Source organism: Nerophis lumbriciformis, linkage group LG04 (assembly GCF_033978685.3).
Source record: "Nerophis lumbriciformis linkage group LG04, RoL_Nlum_v2.1, whole genome shotgun sequence".
NCBI lineage: Eukaryota > Metazoa > Chordata > Actinopteri > Syngnathiformes > Syngnathidae > Nerophis > Nerophis lumbriciformis.
This window is the reverse complement of record NC_084551.2, coordinates 8572314-8585854: the sequence shown is the minus strand read 5'-3', so window position 1 is coordinate 8585854 and position 13541 is coordinate 8572314. Positions and strand designations below refer to the sequence as shown.

The 13541-nt window shown below is 38.7% G+C and overlaps 1 protein-coding gene across 3 annotated transcripts in view; it reads right to left on the bottom strand.

Moving 5' to 3' along the window:
- grik2 (glutamate receptor, ionotropic, kainate 2) overlaps positions 1-13541 on the bottom strand; it is a 581700-nt gene that overhangs the window by 401253 nt on the left and 166906 nt on the right. The window lies entirely within an intron of this gene.

The following is a 13541-nucleotide window of genomic DNA, read 5'->3' as shown; positions in this document are numbered from 1 at the left end:
CACTACCCAGCATGCAACTGGAGTGACGAGCATGCACGGTAGCCCCGAAAAGTGTTGTTGCATGTCGCCACGCCGGCAGCTAAGAATGAGGTTATGAGCACGCTGTGAAAGTAAAGGCCAACACGCCTCGTCTGCATTATTTATAATTAGACAGACAACACATATACAGTGTGATTTTGTTTTGTTTACAAGGAAAGAAAAACAAAAGTTAAAAAAGGGAGATATGTTGTATATATATGTATGTGCTGCGGTTGCTTTGAGAACGTTGCGACAGCTGCCGTAAAGGAGGTGCGTTGCTAGCCTGGTTGCTATGTTTCCGGTTGATCGTAAAAGTGTTCGTCATGTGTTTGTACCCTGCTCAAATCTCTTAGTAAAGTTATTCATTGGATTATACCTTTTGTTTTTCAACTTTATTACACCTTGGAGCGTTTTTTCCGGTCCATTGTTTTTCCTGCTTTCCCTATCTGCGCCTAATGACTGAGCTACGTGACGTCATTTCTTGTGATGTCTCAAGGGGCATTTCTGGTCGGGACGGGATTCGTTCCGAGGGATTCGAATAAAGAACCAACTCTTTTTCTTTACTATAGTGGTCTCGATAACGGGTACCGGTTCTCAAAAAGGGATTCGAGTCCGAGGACTCGGTTCTTTTTTTATCGAACAACCAGGAAAACCGGTTTCGAGTATCATCCCTACTAGCACATATTAAAAATATTCAAATGCAAAAATGTTTTTGAAGCAAAAAAATTCCAGTCACTCCCAACAAAAGAGATTAGCTAGGACTAGGGTTGAACGATTTTGGAAAGTAATCCAATTGCGATTTTATTAAGTTCCTCTTATGTATTGTTCAACAAACACAAGCAATACATCAATTGTTATTATGGTATAACAACCAATATCAGATGTACTATACAATAGGAAGGGAATTCATATGGCCTCATTTGTTGCGGTATTCCTGACACATGAAACATGAGAATTTGGGGCGTGCAGTATCCACTTTTAGCTGTCGGACGACAGTAGAATGTTGAATATCCTAAAATGTGTTTTGTGGCCGTAAAAACGTTTTACCACAATGTCCACTACTACCGACCACGCAGTCTGATAGTTTATATATCAATGATGAAATCTTAACATTGCAACACATGCCAATATGGCCGGGTTAGCTTACTAAAGTGCAATTTTAAATTTTGCGGGCAATATCCTGCTGGAAACGTCTCGGTATGATGACGTCTGCGTGTGACGTTACGGATTGTAGAAGACATTTTGGGACAGCATGGTGGCCAGCTATTAAGTCGTCTGTTTTCATCGCAAAATTCCACAGTATTCTGGACATCTGTGTTTTGTGAATCTTTTGCAATTTGTTCAATGAACAATGGAGACAGCAAAGAAGAAAGCTGTAGGAGGGAAGCGGTGTATTGCGGCAGGTGTTGTGCCGGATAACGCACCCCCGCCGTAGAATGCACCCCTTGACGGATAACACAGCCGGTGTTTCATTGTTTACATTCCCGGAAGATGACAGTCAAGCTTTACCATTGGCCTGTGGAGAACTGGGACAACAGAGACTCTTACCAGGAGGACTTTGAGTTGGATGCGCGGACGCGGTACCGTGAGTATGCATGCAGCTGCGGCTTCCAAACATTTGATCGCTTGCCCGTACGTGCTTGCCGCTATGTGCATGTCACATACGTAACTTTGGGGACTTTGGGGAAATATATGTGCTGTATGAACTTTGGGGAGGTGAACGGTACATTGGGCTGTGGGATTGAGTGTGTTGTGCAGGTGTTTGAGTTGTATTGGCGGGTTATATGGACGGGAGGGGGGAGGTGTTTGTTATGCGGGATTAATTTGTGGCATATTAAATATAAGCCTGGTTGTGTTGTGGCTAATAGAGTATATATATGTCTTGTGTTTATTTACTGTTTTAGTCATTCCCAGCTGAATATCAGGTCCCACCCGCCTCTCACAGCATCTTCCCTAACTGAATCGCTCCCACTGCCCTCTAGTCCTTCACTCTCACTTTCCTCATCCACAAATCTTTCATCCTCGCTCAAATTAATGGGGAAATCGTCGCTTTCTCGGTCCGAATCGCTCTCGCTGCTGGTGGCCATGATTGTAAACAATGTGCGGATGTGAGGAGCTCCACAACCTGTGACGTCATGCTACTCGTCTGCTACTTCCGGTACAGGCAAGGCTTCTTTATCAGCGACCAAAAGTTGCAAATTTTATCGTCGATGTTCTCTACTAAATCCTTTCAGCAAAAATATGGCAATATCGCGAAATGATCAAGTATGACACATAGAATGGACCTGCTATATATAAATATATATATATTTAAATAAGAAAATCGCATTTCAGTAGGGCTTTAACCAACACAACATCCCGGTATACTTCAAACCAGGCAACATCCTGAGACACAGACTGGTGCATCCTAGAGACCGGGCACTCCACACCCACAAAAACAATCTGGTGTATGCTATCCAGTGTAATGATGAATGCACTTATTCATATATTGGAGAAACAAAACAACCACTAAGCCAACACATGGCACAGCGTAGACGGGCAAACTCTTCAGGCCAAGACTCAGACGTCTAACTTCACCTTAAGGAGAAAGAGCACTCCTTTGAGAACAAAAATGTACAGATTCTGCACAGGATGGATGGTATGAAAGAGAAGTGAGGGACGCCATCTATGTCAAGGTTGAAAAACCATCCCTGAACAGAGGAGGTGGTCTGTGACACCGCCCATCTACCACATATAACACCGTCCTTTCAACCATTCATAAAAGACTCTGCAATTTAGCCTCTAACAAATAACAGGAGTTAGAAAGATTCTGGTCACAGAAGGTGACCAGAGTGCCATTTGTTTACAACTGAATAGAATGCGAACGTGGGGGATTCCGACTATTTTGGACTTCTATCCACAGCCATCGTTCTGACACACAATACCTCAATGCTATCGAGGGGAACCTACACTCAGACTGTCGTTGGCTTTGACAGTTAGGATTGCTCGTTTGCATCAAAACACTTGTTTTTCTCACTACGAGAGGACGAAACCATCCTCGCCCAGGCACACCTTCCTGGTTTTGGAGTATAAATAGTTGGGGTTTTGGCACCAGCCGCTAGACTAGATCTGAGCAATCTAAGTCTAATACTAGTTCCATACTTGCCAACCTTGAGACCTCCGATTTCGGGAGGTGGGGGTGGGCGTGGTCGGGGTGGGACGGGGGCGTGGCTAAAAGGGGAGGAGTATATTTACAGCTAGAATTCACCAAGTCAAGTATTTCATATATATATATATATATATATATATATATATATATATATATATATATATATATATATATATATATAGCTAGAATTCACTGAACGTCAAGTATTTCTTATATATATATATATATAAGAAATACTTGACGTTCAGTGAATTCTAGCTATATATATATATATATATATATATATATATATATATATATATATATATATATATATATATATATATGAAATACTTGACTTGGTGAATATATATATATATATATATATATATATATATATAGCTAGAATTCACTGAACGTCAAGTATTTCTTATATATATATATAAGAAATACTTGACGTTCAGTGAATTCTAGCTATATATATATATATATATATATATATATATATATATATATATGAAATACTTGACTTGGTGAATTCTAGCTGTAAATATACTCCTCCCCTTTTAGCCACGCCCCCGTCCCACCCCGACCACGCCCACCCCCACCTCCCGAAATCGGAGGTCTCAAGGTTGGCAAGTATGGAACTAGTATTAGACTTAGATTGCTCAGATCTAGTCTAGCGGCTGGTGCCAAAACCCCAACTATTTATACTCCAAAACCAGGAAGGTGTGCCTGGGCGAGGATGGTTTCGTCCTCTCGTAGTGAGAAAAACAAGTGTTTTGATGCAAACGAGCAATCCTAACTGTCAAAGCCAACGACAGTCTGAGTGTAGGTTCCCCTCGATAGCATTGAGGTATTGTGTGTCAGAACGATGGCTGTGGATAGAAGTCCAAAATAGTCGGAATCCCCCACGTTCGCATTCTATTCAGTTGTAAAAAAAATGGCACTCTGGTCACCTTCTGTGACCAGAATCTTTCTAACTCCTGTTATTTGTTAGAGGCTAAATTGCAGAGTCTTTTATGAATGGTTGAAAGGACGGTGTTATATGTGGTAGATGGGCGGTGTCACAGACCACCTCCTCTGTTCAGGGATGGTTTTTCAACCTTGACATAGATGGCGTCCCTCACTTCTCTTCCATACCATCCATCCTGTGCAGAATCTGTACATTTTTGTTCTCAAAGGAGTGCTCTTTCTCCTTAAGGTGAAGGTAGACGTCTGAGTCTTGGCCTGAAGAGTTTGCCCGTCTACGCTGTGCCATGTGTCGGTTTAGTGGTTGTTTTGTTTCTCCAATATATGAATAAGTGCATTCATCATTACACTGGTTAGCATACACCAGATTGTTTTTGTGGGTGTGGAGTGCCCGGTCTCTAGGATGCACCAGTCTGTGTCTCAGGATGTTGCCTGGTTTGAAGTATACCGGGATGTTGTGTTGGTTAAAGGCCTACTGAAATGCGATTTTCTTATTTAAATATATATATATTTATATATAGCAGGTCCATTCTATGTGTCATACTTGATCATTTCGCGATATTGCCATATTTTTGCTGAAAGGATTTAGTAGAGAACATCGACGATAAAATTTGCAACTTTTGGTTGCTGATAAAGAAGCCTTGCCTGTACCGGAAGTAGCAGACGAGTAGCGTGACGTCACAGGTTGTGGAGCTCCACACATCCGCACATTGTTTACAATCATGGCCACCAGCAGCGAGAGCGATTCGGACCGAGAAAGCGACGATTTCCCCATTATTCATTTTATTATTTTTATATATATATATATATATATTTTATTATATATATATATATATATATATATATATATATATATATATATATATATATATATATATATATATATATATATATATATAAATACTTGAATTTCAGTGTTCATTTATTTACACAAATACACACACATAACACTCATCTACCCATTGTTGAGTTAAGGGTTGAATTGTCCATTCTTGTTCTATTCTCTGTCACTATTTTTCGAACCATGCTGAACACCCTCTCTGATGATGCATTGCTGTGTGGCACGCACAAAAGTGCTTTCATCAAATGCACTAGATGGCAGTATTGTCCTGTTTAAGAGTGTCACAACATTGCTGTTTACGGCAGACGAACTGCTTTACGGTAGACGGAAACGTGACTGCTGTTGTTGTGTGTTGTTGCCACGCTGGGAGGACGTCAATGAAACTGCCTAACAATAAACCCACATAAGAAACCAAGAACTCGCCCTCCATCATTCTATAGTTATAACGTGATTGGGCAGGTGTGCTTTTTTATATTGTGGAGGACCTGAGTCCGCCTGAATTTCGGGAGCTTTTCGGGAGAAAATTTGTCCCGGGAGGTTTTCGGGAGAGGCGCTGAATTTCGGGAGTCTCCCGGAAAATCCGGGAGGGTTGGCAAGTATGACTAGTTCTGACCCAGCTAAGTCTATGAGCATAAACTGATGAAGCCTACTCGGATGAGAGGCGAAACGTCTTCTAAGAGTAACCAAACAGTCCAGTCGCGATCAATTAAAATGCCCTGAGATGACCTGGATGAACGAGAAACATATATAGACATCTTCGACTTGTAGTCACTGTTTACCACAACTACAGTACGTAGTGTGGTGCAAACACAGGTACTGTATATAAATCATTAATAAATCACACCAAATCAAGTGCAGATGACTTTAATAATGCTGTGCAGAATGCGAGATAATTATCTTTCATTAACTTCTGAACATACGGCTAAGTCATGCTTTTCTTAGTGCAAAGATCACAAATGCAGTAAGCTACTTTTTATTGCCTGTGAACTCTTATTAGACTGCTGTAATGTTATGAAAGGTCCTCCCAAAATCATGCCTGTCTTCCATCCTTCATGTTAAGTTTTTGCAATATTAGCAGTCATATTTATAAGATACTAACGAGCTGCACTTATGTACGTGCTCATACTGGAGACTTTTTAGGGTTGTCTTCAATGTATAAATTGGACTTATGACTCTTTGTCGGCAACCTGATTTTGAAGAACAGTTTATTTCAAAAGAGTCGTTTAAAAGACTGTCTTGTTATAAATATATTTTGGGGGGGAAATTACTTTTTTATCGATGAAATGATCACTTGCAGTAGTTTCAATGTTAGTTATATATAATGTACACTCTATTGGTGGGAATTATTCTGAAGCATAGGTCATTTAATTTGGCTGATGCTTTCATTGAAAACATTCAATAGAGTGGTGCCATATCCCATTTTATAAACATTGACAATGAGCTCGCTATTTAGAATTTCCCCTCACCTAAAAAACTTTGTGGATCAGAAGTATCAAATGATAAGAATATTATGTCTATATGCACAGTACAGGCCAAAAGTTTGGACACACCTCATTCGATGTGTTTTCTAGATTGTCACTGAAGGCATCAAAACTATGAATGAACACATGTGGATTTATGTACTTAACAAAAAAAAGTGAAATAACTGAAAACATGCTTAATATTCTAGTTTCTTCAAAATAGCCACCATTTGCTCTGATTACTGCTTTGCACACTCTTGGCATTCTCTCTTGGTCATTTTGGTGGTACATGGAGAGAAATCACTGCACGTAAGCTATGATATTACGGACCTTGGATCCCTCAGGCGGCACTGCATCAAAAACCGACACCAGTGTGTAAAGGATATCACCACATGGGCTCAGGGACACTTCAGAAAACCACTGTCAGTAACTACAGTTTGTCGTTACATCTGTAAATGCAAGTTAAAACTTTACTATGCAAAACAAAAGCCATTTATCAAAAACACCCAGAAATGCCGCCGGCTTTGCTGGGCCCGAGCTCTTCCGAGATGGACTGATGCAAAGTGGAAAAGTGTTCTGTGGACACCCATTTCAAATTGTTTTTGGAAACTGTGGACGTCGTGTCCTCCGGACCAAAGAGGAAAAGAACCATCCGGATTGTTATAGGGGCAAAGTTGAAAAGCCAGCATATGTGATGGTATGGGGGTGTATTAGTGCCCAAGGCATGGGTAACTTACACACCTGTGAAGGCGCCATTAATGCTGAAAGGTACATACAGGTTTTGGAGCAACATATGTTGCCATCCAAGCAACGTTATCATGGACGCCCCTGCTTATTTCAGCAAGACAATGCCAACCCACGTGTTACAACAGCGTGGCTTCGTAGTAAAAGACTGACCTGCCTGTAGTGCAGACTTGTCTCCCATTGAAAATGTGTGGCGCATTATGAAGACTAAAATACCACAACGGAGACCCCCGGACTGTTGAACAACTTAAGCTGTACATCAAGCAAGAATGGGAAAGAATTCCACCTGAAAAGCTTCAAAAATTGGTCTCCTCAGTTCCCAAATGTTTACTGAGTGTTGTTAAAAGGAAAGGCCATGTAACACAGTGGTAAAATTGCCCCTATGCCAATTGTTTTGCAACGTGTTGCTGCCATTAAATTCTAAGTTAATGATTATTTGCAAAAAAAATGTAGTTTCTCAGTGCGAACGTTAAATATCTTGTCTTTGCAGTCTATTCAATTGAATATAGGTTGAAAAGGATTTACAAATCATTGTATTCTGTTTTTATTTACGGATTTACACAACGTGCCAACTTCACTGGCTTGGGGTTTTGTAACTTATCTTACTATGTCCTTTTGCTGCAACAAAACGTGGCAGCCAATAAAGAGATAGCGATTGAGAAATGTTTGCGTCTACAAATATGGGTAAAAACTGCAGGCATATTTTTAGGATATTACAGACTAGTTTACCTCAACATTTGAGGCTTGCAATGTGACAAAAAAGACATGGTCACCTTATTTTTGTGCCTTGTATTGAAGCCAGCGATGTGTGGGGAAGTTTAAAATGATCTCCTATGTACATTCGCCCATTTATCTCCATCATTCACTGGTCTCCGACTAAACTACATTCCCACAAGGCCACAGGTTGTCCTTCACGTTTCACCATGGCACACTGAGTCAAAAGGGAGAAATCAAGCATCTCAATGTTCTTTTTCTTAACACAAAGAAAGACTAATTGCAAATCCTTCTTTAGCTCATCACTTCCGCCTGCACATTCACTCATGTCCAGTCCGCACTCCTTCATTCTCTGTTGTTGACAGTTTCCTGGTGATCAGTGTCAAAATAGCAGTGCTGCAGAGCGGGAAGCATACCATGTTCCGTCTTTATTATGGTTAAGGCTCTGCAGCGGTGGACAGTTTTTGCAGGGGTGATGAAAAAAAACACTGAATGAAAAAGTTTCATCAGTCACAAAATTACACAAATGGGTGGTGGTGGTGCCCAATAAAGCTAGAGATGCTTTTTGTACAAATGTTTGTACAACCAGAGCGGCTTTCTCCCTCAAGCTAAAGACAATGGTTGGGACTAGGGATGTCCGATAATGGCTTTTTGCCGATATCCGATATTCCGATATTGTCCAACTCTTTAATTACCGATACCGATATCAACCGATATATAAAGTCGTGGAATTAACACATTATCATGGCTAATTTGGACAAACAGGTATAGTGAAGATAAGGTACTTTTAAAAAAAATAATAAAATAAGATAAATAAATTAAAAACATTTTCTTGAATAAAAAAGAAAGTAAAACAATAACAAAACAGTTACATAGAAACTACTAATTAATGAAAATGAGTAAAATTAACTGTTAGTACTATTAGTGGACCAGCAGCACGCACAACCATGTGTGCTTACGGACTGTATCCCTTGCAGACTGTATTGATATATATTGATATATAATGTAGGAACCAGAATATTAATAACAGAAAGAAACAACCCTTTTGTGTGAATGAGTGTAAATGGGGGAGGGATGTTTTTTGGGTTGGAGCACTAATTGTAAGTGTATCTTGTGTTTTTTTATGTTGAATTAATTAAAAAAATAAATAAATAAATAAATTTAAAAAAACGATACTGATAATAAAAAAAACGATACCGATAATTTCGGATATTACATTTTAACGCATTTATCGCCCGATAATATCGGCAGGCCGTAAGCACACATGACTGTGCGCGCTGCTGGTCCACTAATAGTACTAACCTTTAACAGTTAATTTTACTCATTTTCATTAATTACTAGTTTCTATGTAACTGTTTTTATATTGTTTTACTTTCTTTTTTATTCAAGAAAGTGTTTTTAATTTATTTATCTTATTTTATTTTATTAATTTTTTTACAAAAGGACCTTATCTTCACCATACCTGGTTGTCCAAATCAGGCATAATAATGTGTTAGTTCCACGACTGCATATATAGCGGTATCGGTTGATATTGGTATCGGTAATTAAGAGTTGGACAATATCGGAATATCGGATATCGGCAAAAAGCCATTATCGGACATCCCTAATTATCATGTATTCCAAAAATATTTGTTGTTAAAATAAAGATAAATACTTTACTCAAAATACTGTTTGACTTATGATTTCAAAAGAAATTATCAATGAAATTTTAGACTGTAAAATTGACGGTTAAATTCCGCCAACTGAGTTTTTTACCATAAAATCAACTTTGGTACTGTTTTTTTTCAATATACAGCAAGACATTAAAACATTAAAAAACAAACAAAAAAACAATCAAAACAAAAAGATTTTACGGTAAAAAACAACAACTGACAGCTCTGTTGCTTGAATTTTACCGCTAAAAACAGTGGTATTGTTTTTCCCTTCCATTCCATTTATTAATTTTTTTTAAATGTTGTAAAAAAAAACACTGCTTTTACTGTAAAATTCTGGTGACTGACCTGCCAGTTTTTAAATAACAATTTAAATATTTTTTTAATAGCTTATGTAAAAAAAAAAAAAAAATATCGGCCTGCCGATATTATCGTACATCTCTAGTTGGGACCAAACCATACCGCTGAATACAAATGCCCTAAATGTAGAGAACTTACTGCCATTTTATGGGGAAAATATGCTTCCAATTAGGTCAAAGCTTGAAAATGTTTTTCCTATTATTGGTTTGCAGTAGCATGTAAAAAAAAAAAAATCTGATTGTTCTGGACATTTATTTTTGCAGTAAATGTCATTAAAAATGTATAAGACCAACGCCTAATGTCCATTACAGCGGAAAATGCGCACGTCATAGTCACCTCCACTGTTGCTTTGTGTACAGGTTCTTAAATTAAATTTAACTAATCTAAACAATATCCAGTGTTGTGGTATTTCAATTAACTGGGGCCCTATTGTAGTGAATCACACCTGAGCCATCATAAATTAATCAAATCTTTATTGGACATGTGAAAGTAAACAATGTGATAAAGAACATTTTACAACAATCAATCTAGGGATCTAGATATCTGGTCAGGACACTCCTCACTCTTTGGCCTTCACCTTCATTGTCCATTCGTTTTTGGTGACTTTATATACTCTCGACTTAGACATCGAGTCCGCGACATACATGGCGGACAATAACTGATACAGTCTGCTTTGCCAGTCCAAAAGCATTCACTGTCTAACGTAGTCTTCCCTCGTCGACCAGGTAATACAAAGCACACGCTACCTTTTTTTATCACATCAACGGGAGCCTGCATTCTCGTTATCTCTCCTTTGACAGATGGACAAAGTTTTTCGGTAAGCAGAATCACAGCTGACCTGGACATTGGAAAGTTCTCTTGCCGTCTGAGAAGTGTTGTATCCCAAATAGCTGCAATCGCTTTCTCTTAAGGTAGTCATGTGTGATTTGTAAACGATCGATGAGTCCATACAAATCTAAGAGCCGGAGATTCAAGAAATACACGACGCACTTACCTGTGTAAAAAATTATCCAAGGAGGGGAACCTTAAACGATGATTTAGTGAGGCTGACACGGCGCTTAGGCTAAATAATCATTCGTTTAAGGCAGGGGTGCTCACACTTTTTCTGCAGGCGAGCTACTTTTCAATTGATCAAGTCGTGGGGATCTACCTCATTCATATATATAATTTATATTTACTTATTTATGAAACATATGTTTTTGTTAACAAGTTAAAGGTGTTTAATGATAATACAAGCATGTTTAATAATACTAATAACAATACCTGGGATTTATATAGCGCTTTTCTAAATACCCAAAGTCGCTTCACATGTAGAACCCATCATTCATTCACACATTAACACATATAGTTAATATTGTTAATAAATTAAATTAAAGGTGTTTAATGAAAATACAAGTATGTTTAACACATAGAGTTAATATTGTTAATAAGTTAAAGGTGTTTAAAGATAATACAAGCATGTTTAAAACATATAGTTAATATTGTTAATAAGTTAAAGGTGTTTAAAGATAATACAAGCATGTTTAACACATATAGTTAATATTGTTAATAAGTTAAAGGTGTTGAAAGATAATGCAAACATGTTTAACACATATAGTTAATATTGTTAACAAGTTAAAGATGTTTAGTGATATTGCAAGCATGTTTAACACATATAGTTAATATTGTTAATAAATTAAAGGTGTTTAATGATAATACAAGAATGTTTAACACATAGTTAATATTGTTAACAAGTTAAAGGTGTTTAAAGATAATACAAGCATGTTTAACACATATAGTTAATATTGTTAACAAGTTAAAGGTGTTTAAAGGTAATACAAGCATGTTTAACACATATAGTTAATATTGTTAATAAGTTAAAAGTGTTTAGAGATAATACAAGCATAATTAACACATATAGATTCCTTTCTTTCATGAAGACAAGAATATAAGTTGGTTGATTCTGATGACTTGCATTGATAGGAATCAGACAGTGGTGCTGATAACGTCCGCATTTTCCAATGGAGGAGAAAAAAAGTCCTCCTTTCTGTCCAATACCACATGAAAGTGGTTGGTTTTTGGCATCTTATTTATCCAGCTTTTGTACTCCTTTGTATACACTTTACAAGAAATACATTGTTGGCAAACTCCGTAGCTTGCTAGCTTGTGCACGCCAGCTTTCTGAGACTCTTATTTTGGTAGCGCAGGCAGGATGAAGCAGCGCTTTTATTGTGCAACTGTGCAGTCGGTCTTTGGAGTTTTGACGGCAGGTACGGCGCCAGAGTCTGTTGAAATAAAGTGTTTCTCGCCTTCCAGTCGGTAATTTTAATGAGCTGGCAGCAGCCAGCGTCATCTCAGAAGACCCTCGGGTGCCGTGAATGTCAATCAAGTGACGAAAGTGACGTCATAGTGAAGATTTATGATCGCTCATTTTTAGGACTATTTTTTTTAATGCCTGGCTGGTGATCGACTGACACACCCTCCGAGATCGACCGGTAGCTCGCGATCGACGTAATGAGCACCCCTGGTTTAAGGGGTTATCCTGCTTAGTGTAGACAGGGCCTTAAATTGTTTTGGTGTCCCTCGTGGTTGGTTAATTGTATGCACAGTGGATTGATGTCCTTTGTGTGTCATGTAACGCGTTACTGTAACGCCGTTAGTTTCGGCGGTAACGAGTAATCTAACGCGTTATTTTTTATATCCAGTAACTCAGTTATGTGGATGAACTATCCCGAGCATCATCTGTTGCGCTCACGACAGACGGGTGGACGTCCAGGGGAACTATAAGCGCTCACTTCATCACAGCAGACTAGGAGATGAGAAGACACGCCCCCTCTACGAGAGTCACCTTGCGCAGGTACTGACACAAGCAGTGGAGGAATGGAAGATATCCCAGTCACACGTGATAATGCCAAAAATCAAATAAATGCAGTGAATGAGGCAGGACTGGGACCACAGATAGGTGCTTTGCACATGTAGTGAATTTGGCATCACAGAAGGGAATCTCAGTCAATAGGATGGAGCGCCTCCTTGGGAGGATCAGGAAGGAGGTTTCCTACTTTCACCCAAGCACAACAGCTGCTCATGTGTTTAAGACAAAGCAAGAAATGCTAAAGCTGACTACTCATAAAGCTCATACATGATGTCCCAACAAGGTGGAACTCCACTTATGATGTGTTGGAGCAGCAGGCAGCTATATACTCTGCATTGACCCACAACACCCTGAAGACAAATGTCAAAGACATCATCACCCTCTCTGATGATGATGTGAGAGTGGCAGAGGAGGTCCTCCAGGTGCTTAAACCCCTCAAAACTGTTACATCTCTACTGAGCACTGAAACTTCACCATCTGTGTCAATGATCCTGCCACTGAAAACAAGGATTCTACAATCCATGGCTCCAAGTGTGGAAGACAGCAGCATCACTCCAGATGTCAGGCTTTATTTCACTACCTATCTTTCAAGGAAGATAATGTGCTTTCTTATGTTGCACTTTAAGTTGTTTTTTATTAATGGTCATTGGTCCAAGTTTAAAGAAAGGAGAAATGCCTTTTTATGTTGCACTGTTTTTCATTAATTATGTTAAAAGGAAAATAAAAATGCATGTCAAGTTGATCAACAGATTGTATTATTCTCCAGTGCAATAACAGTACTGAAATGAAGGCTAAAAGGGCA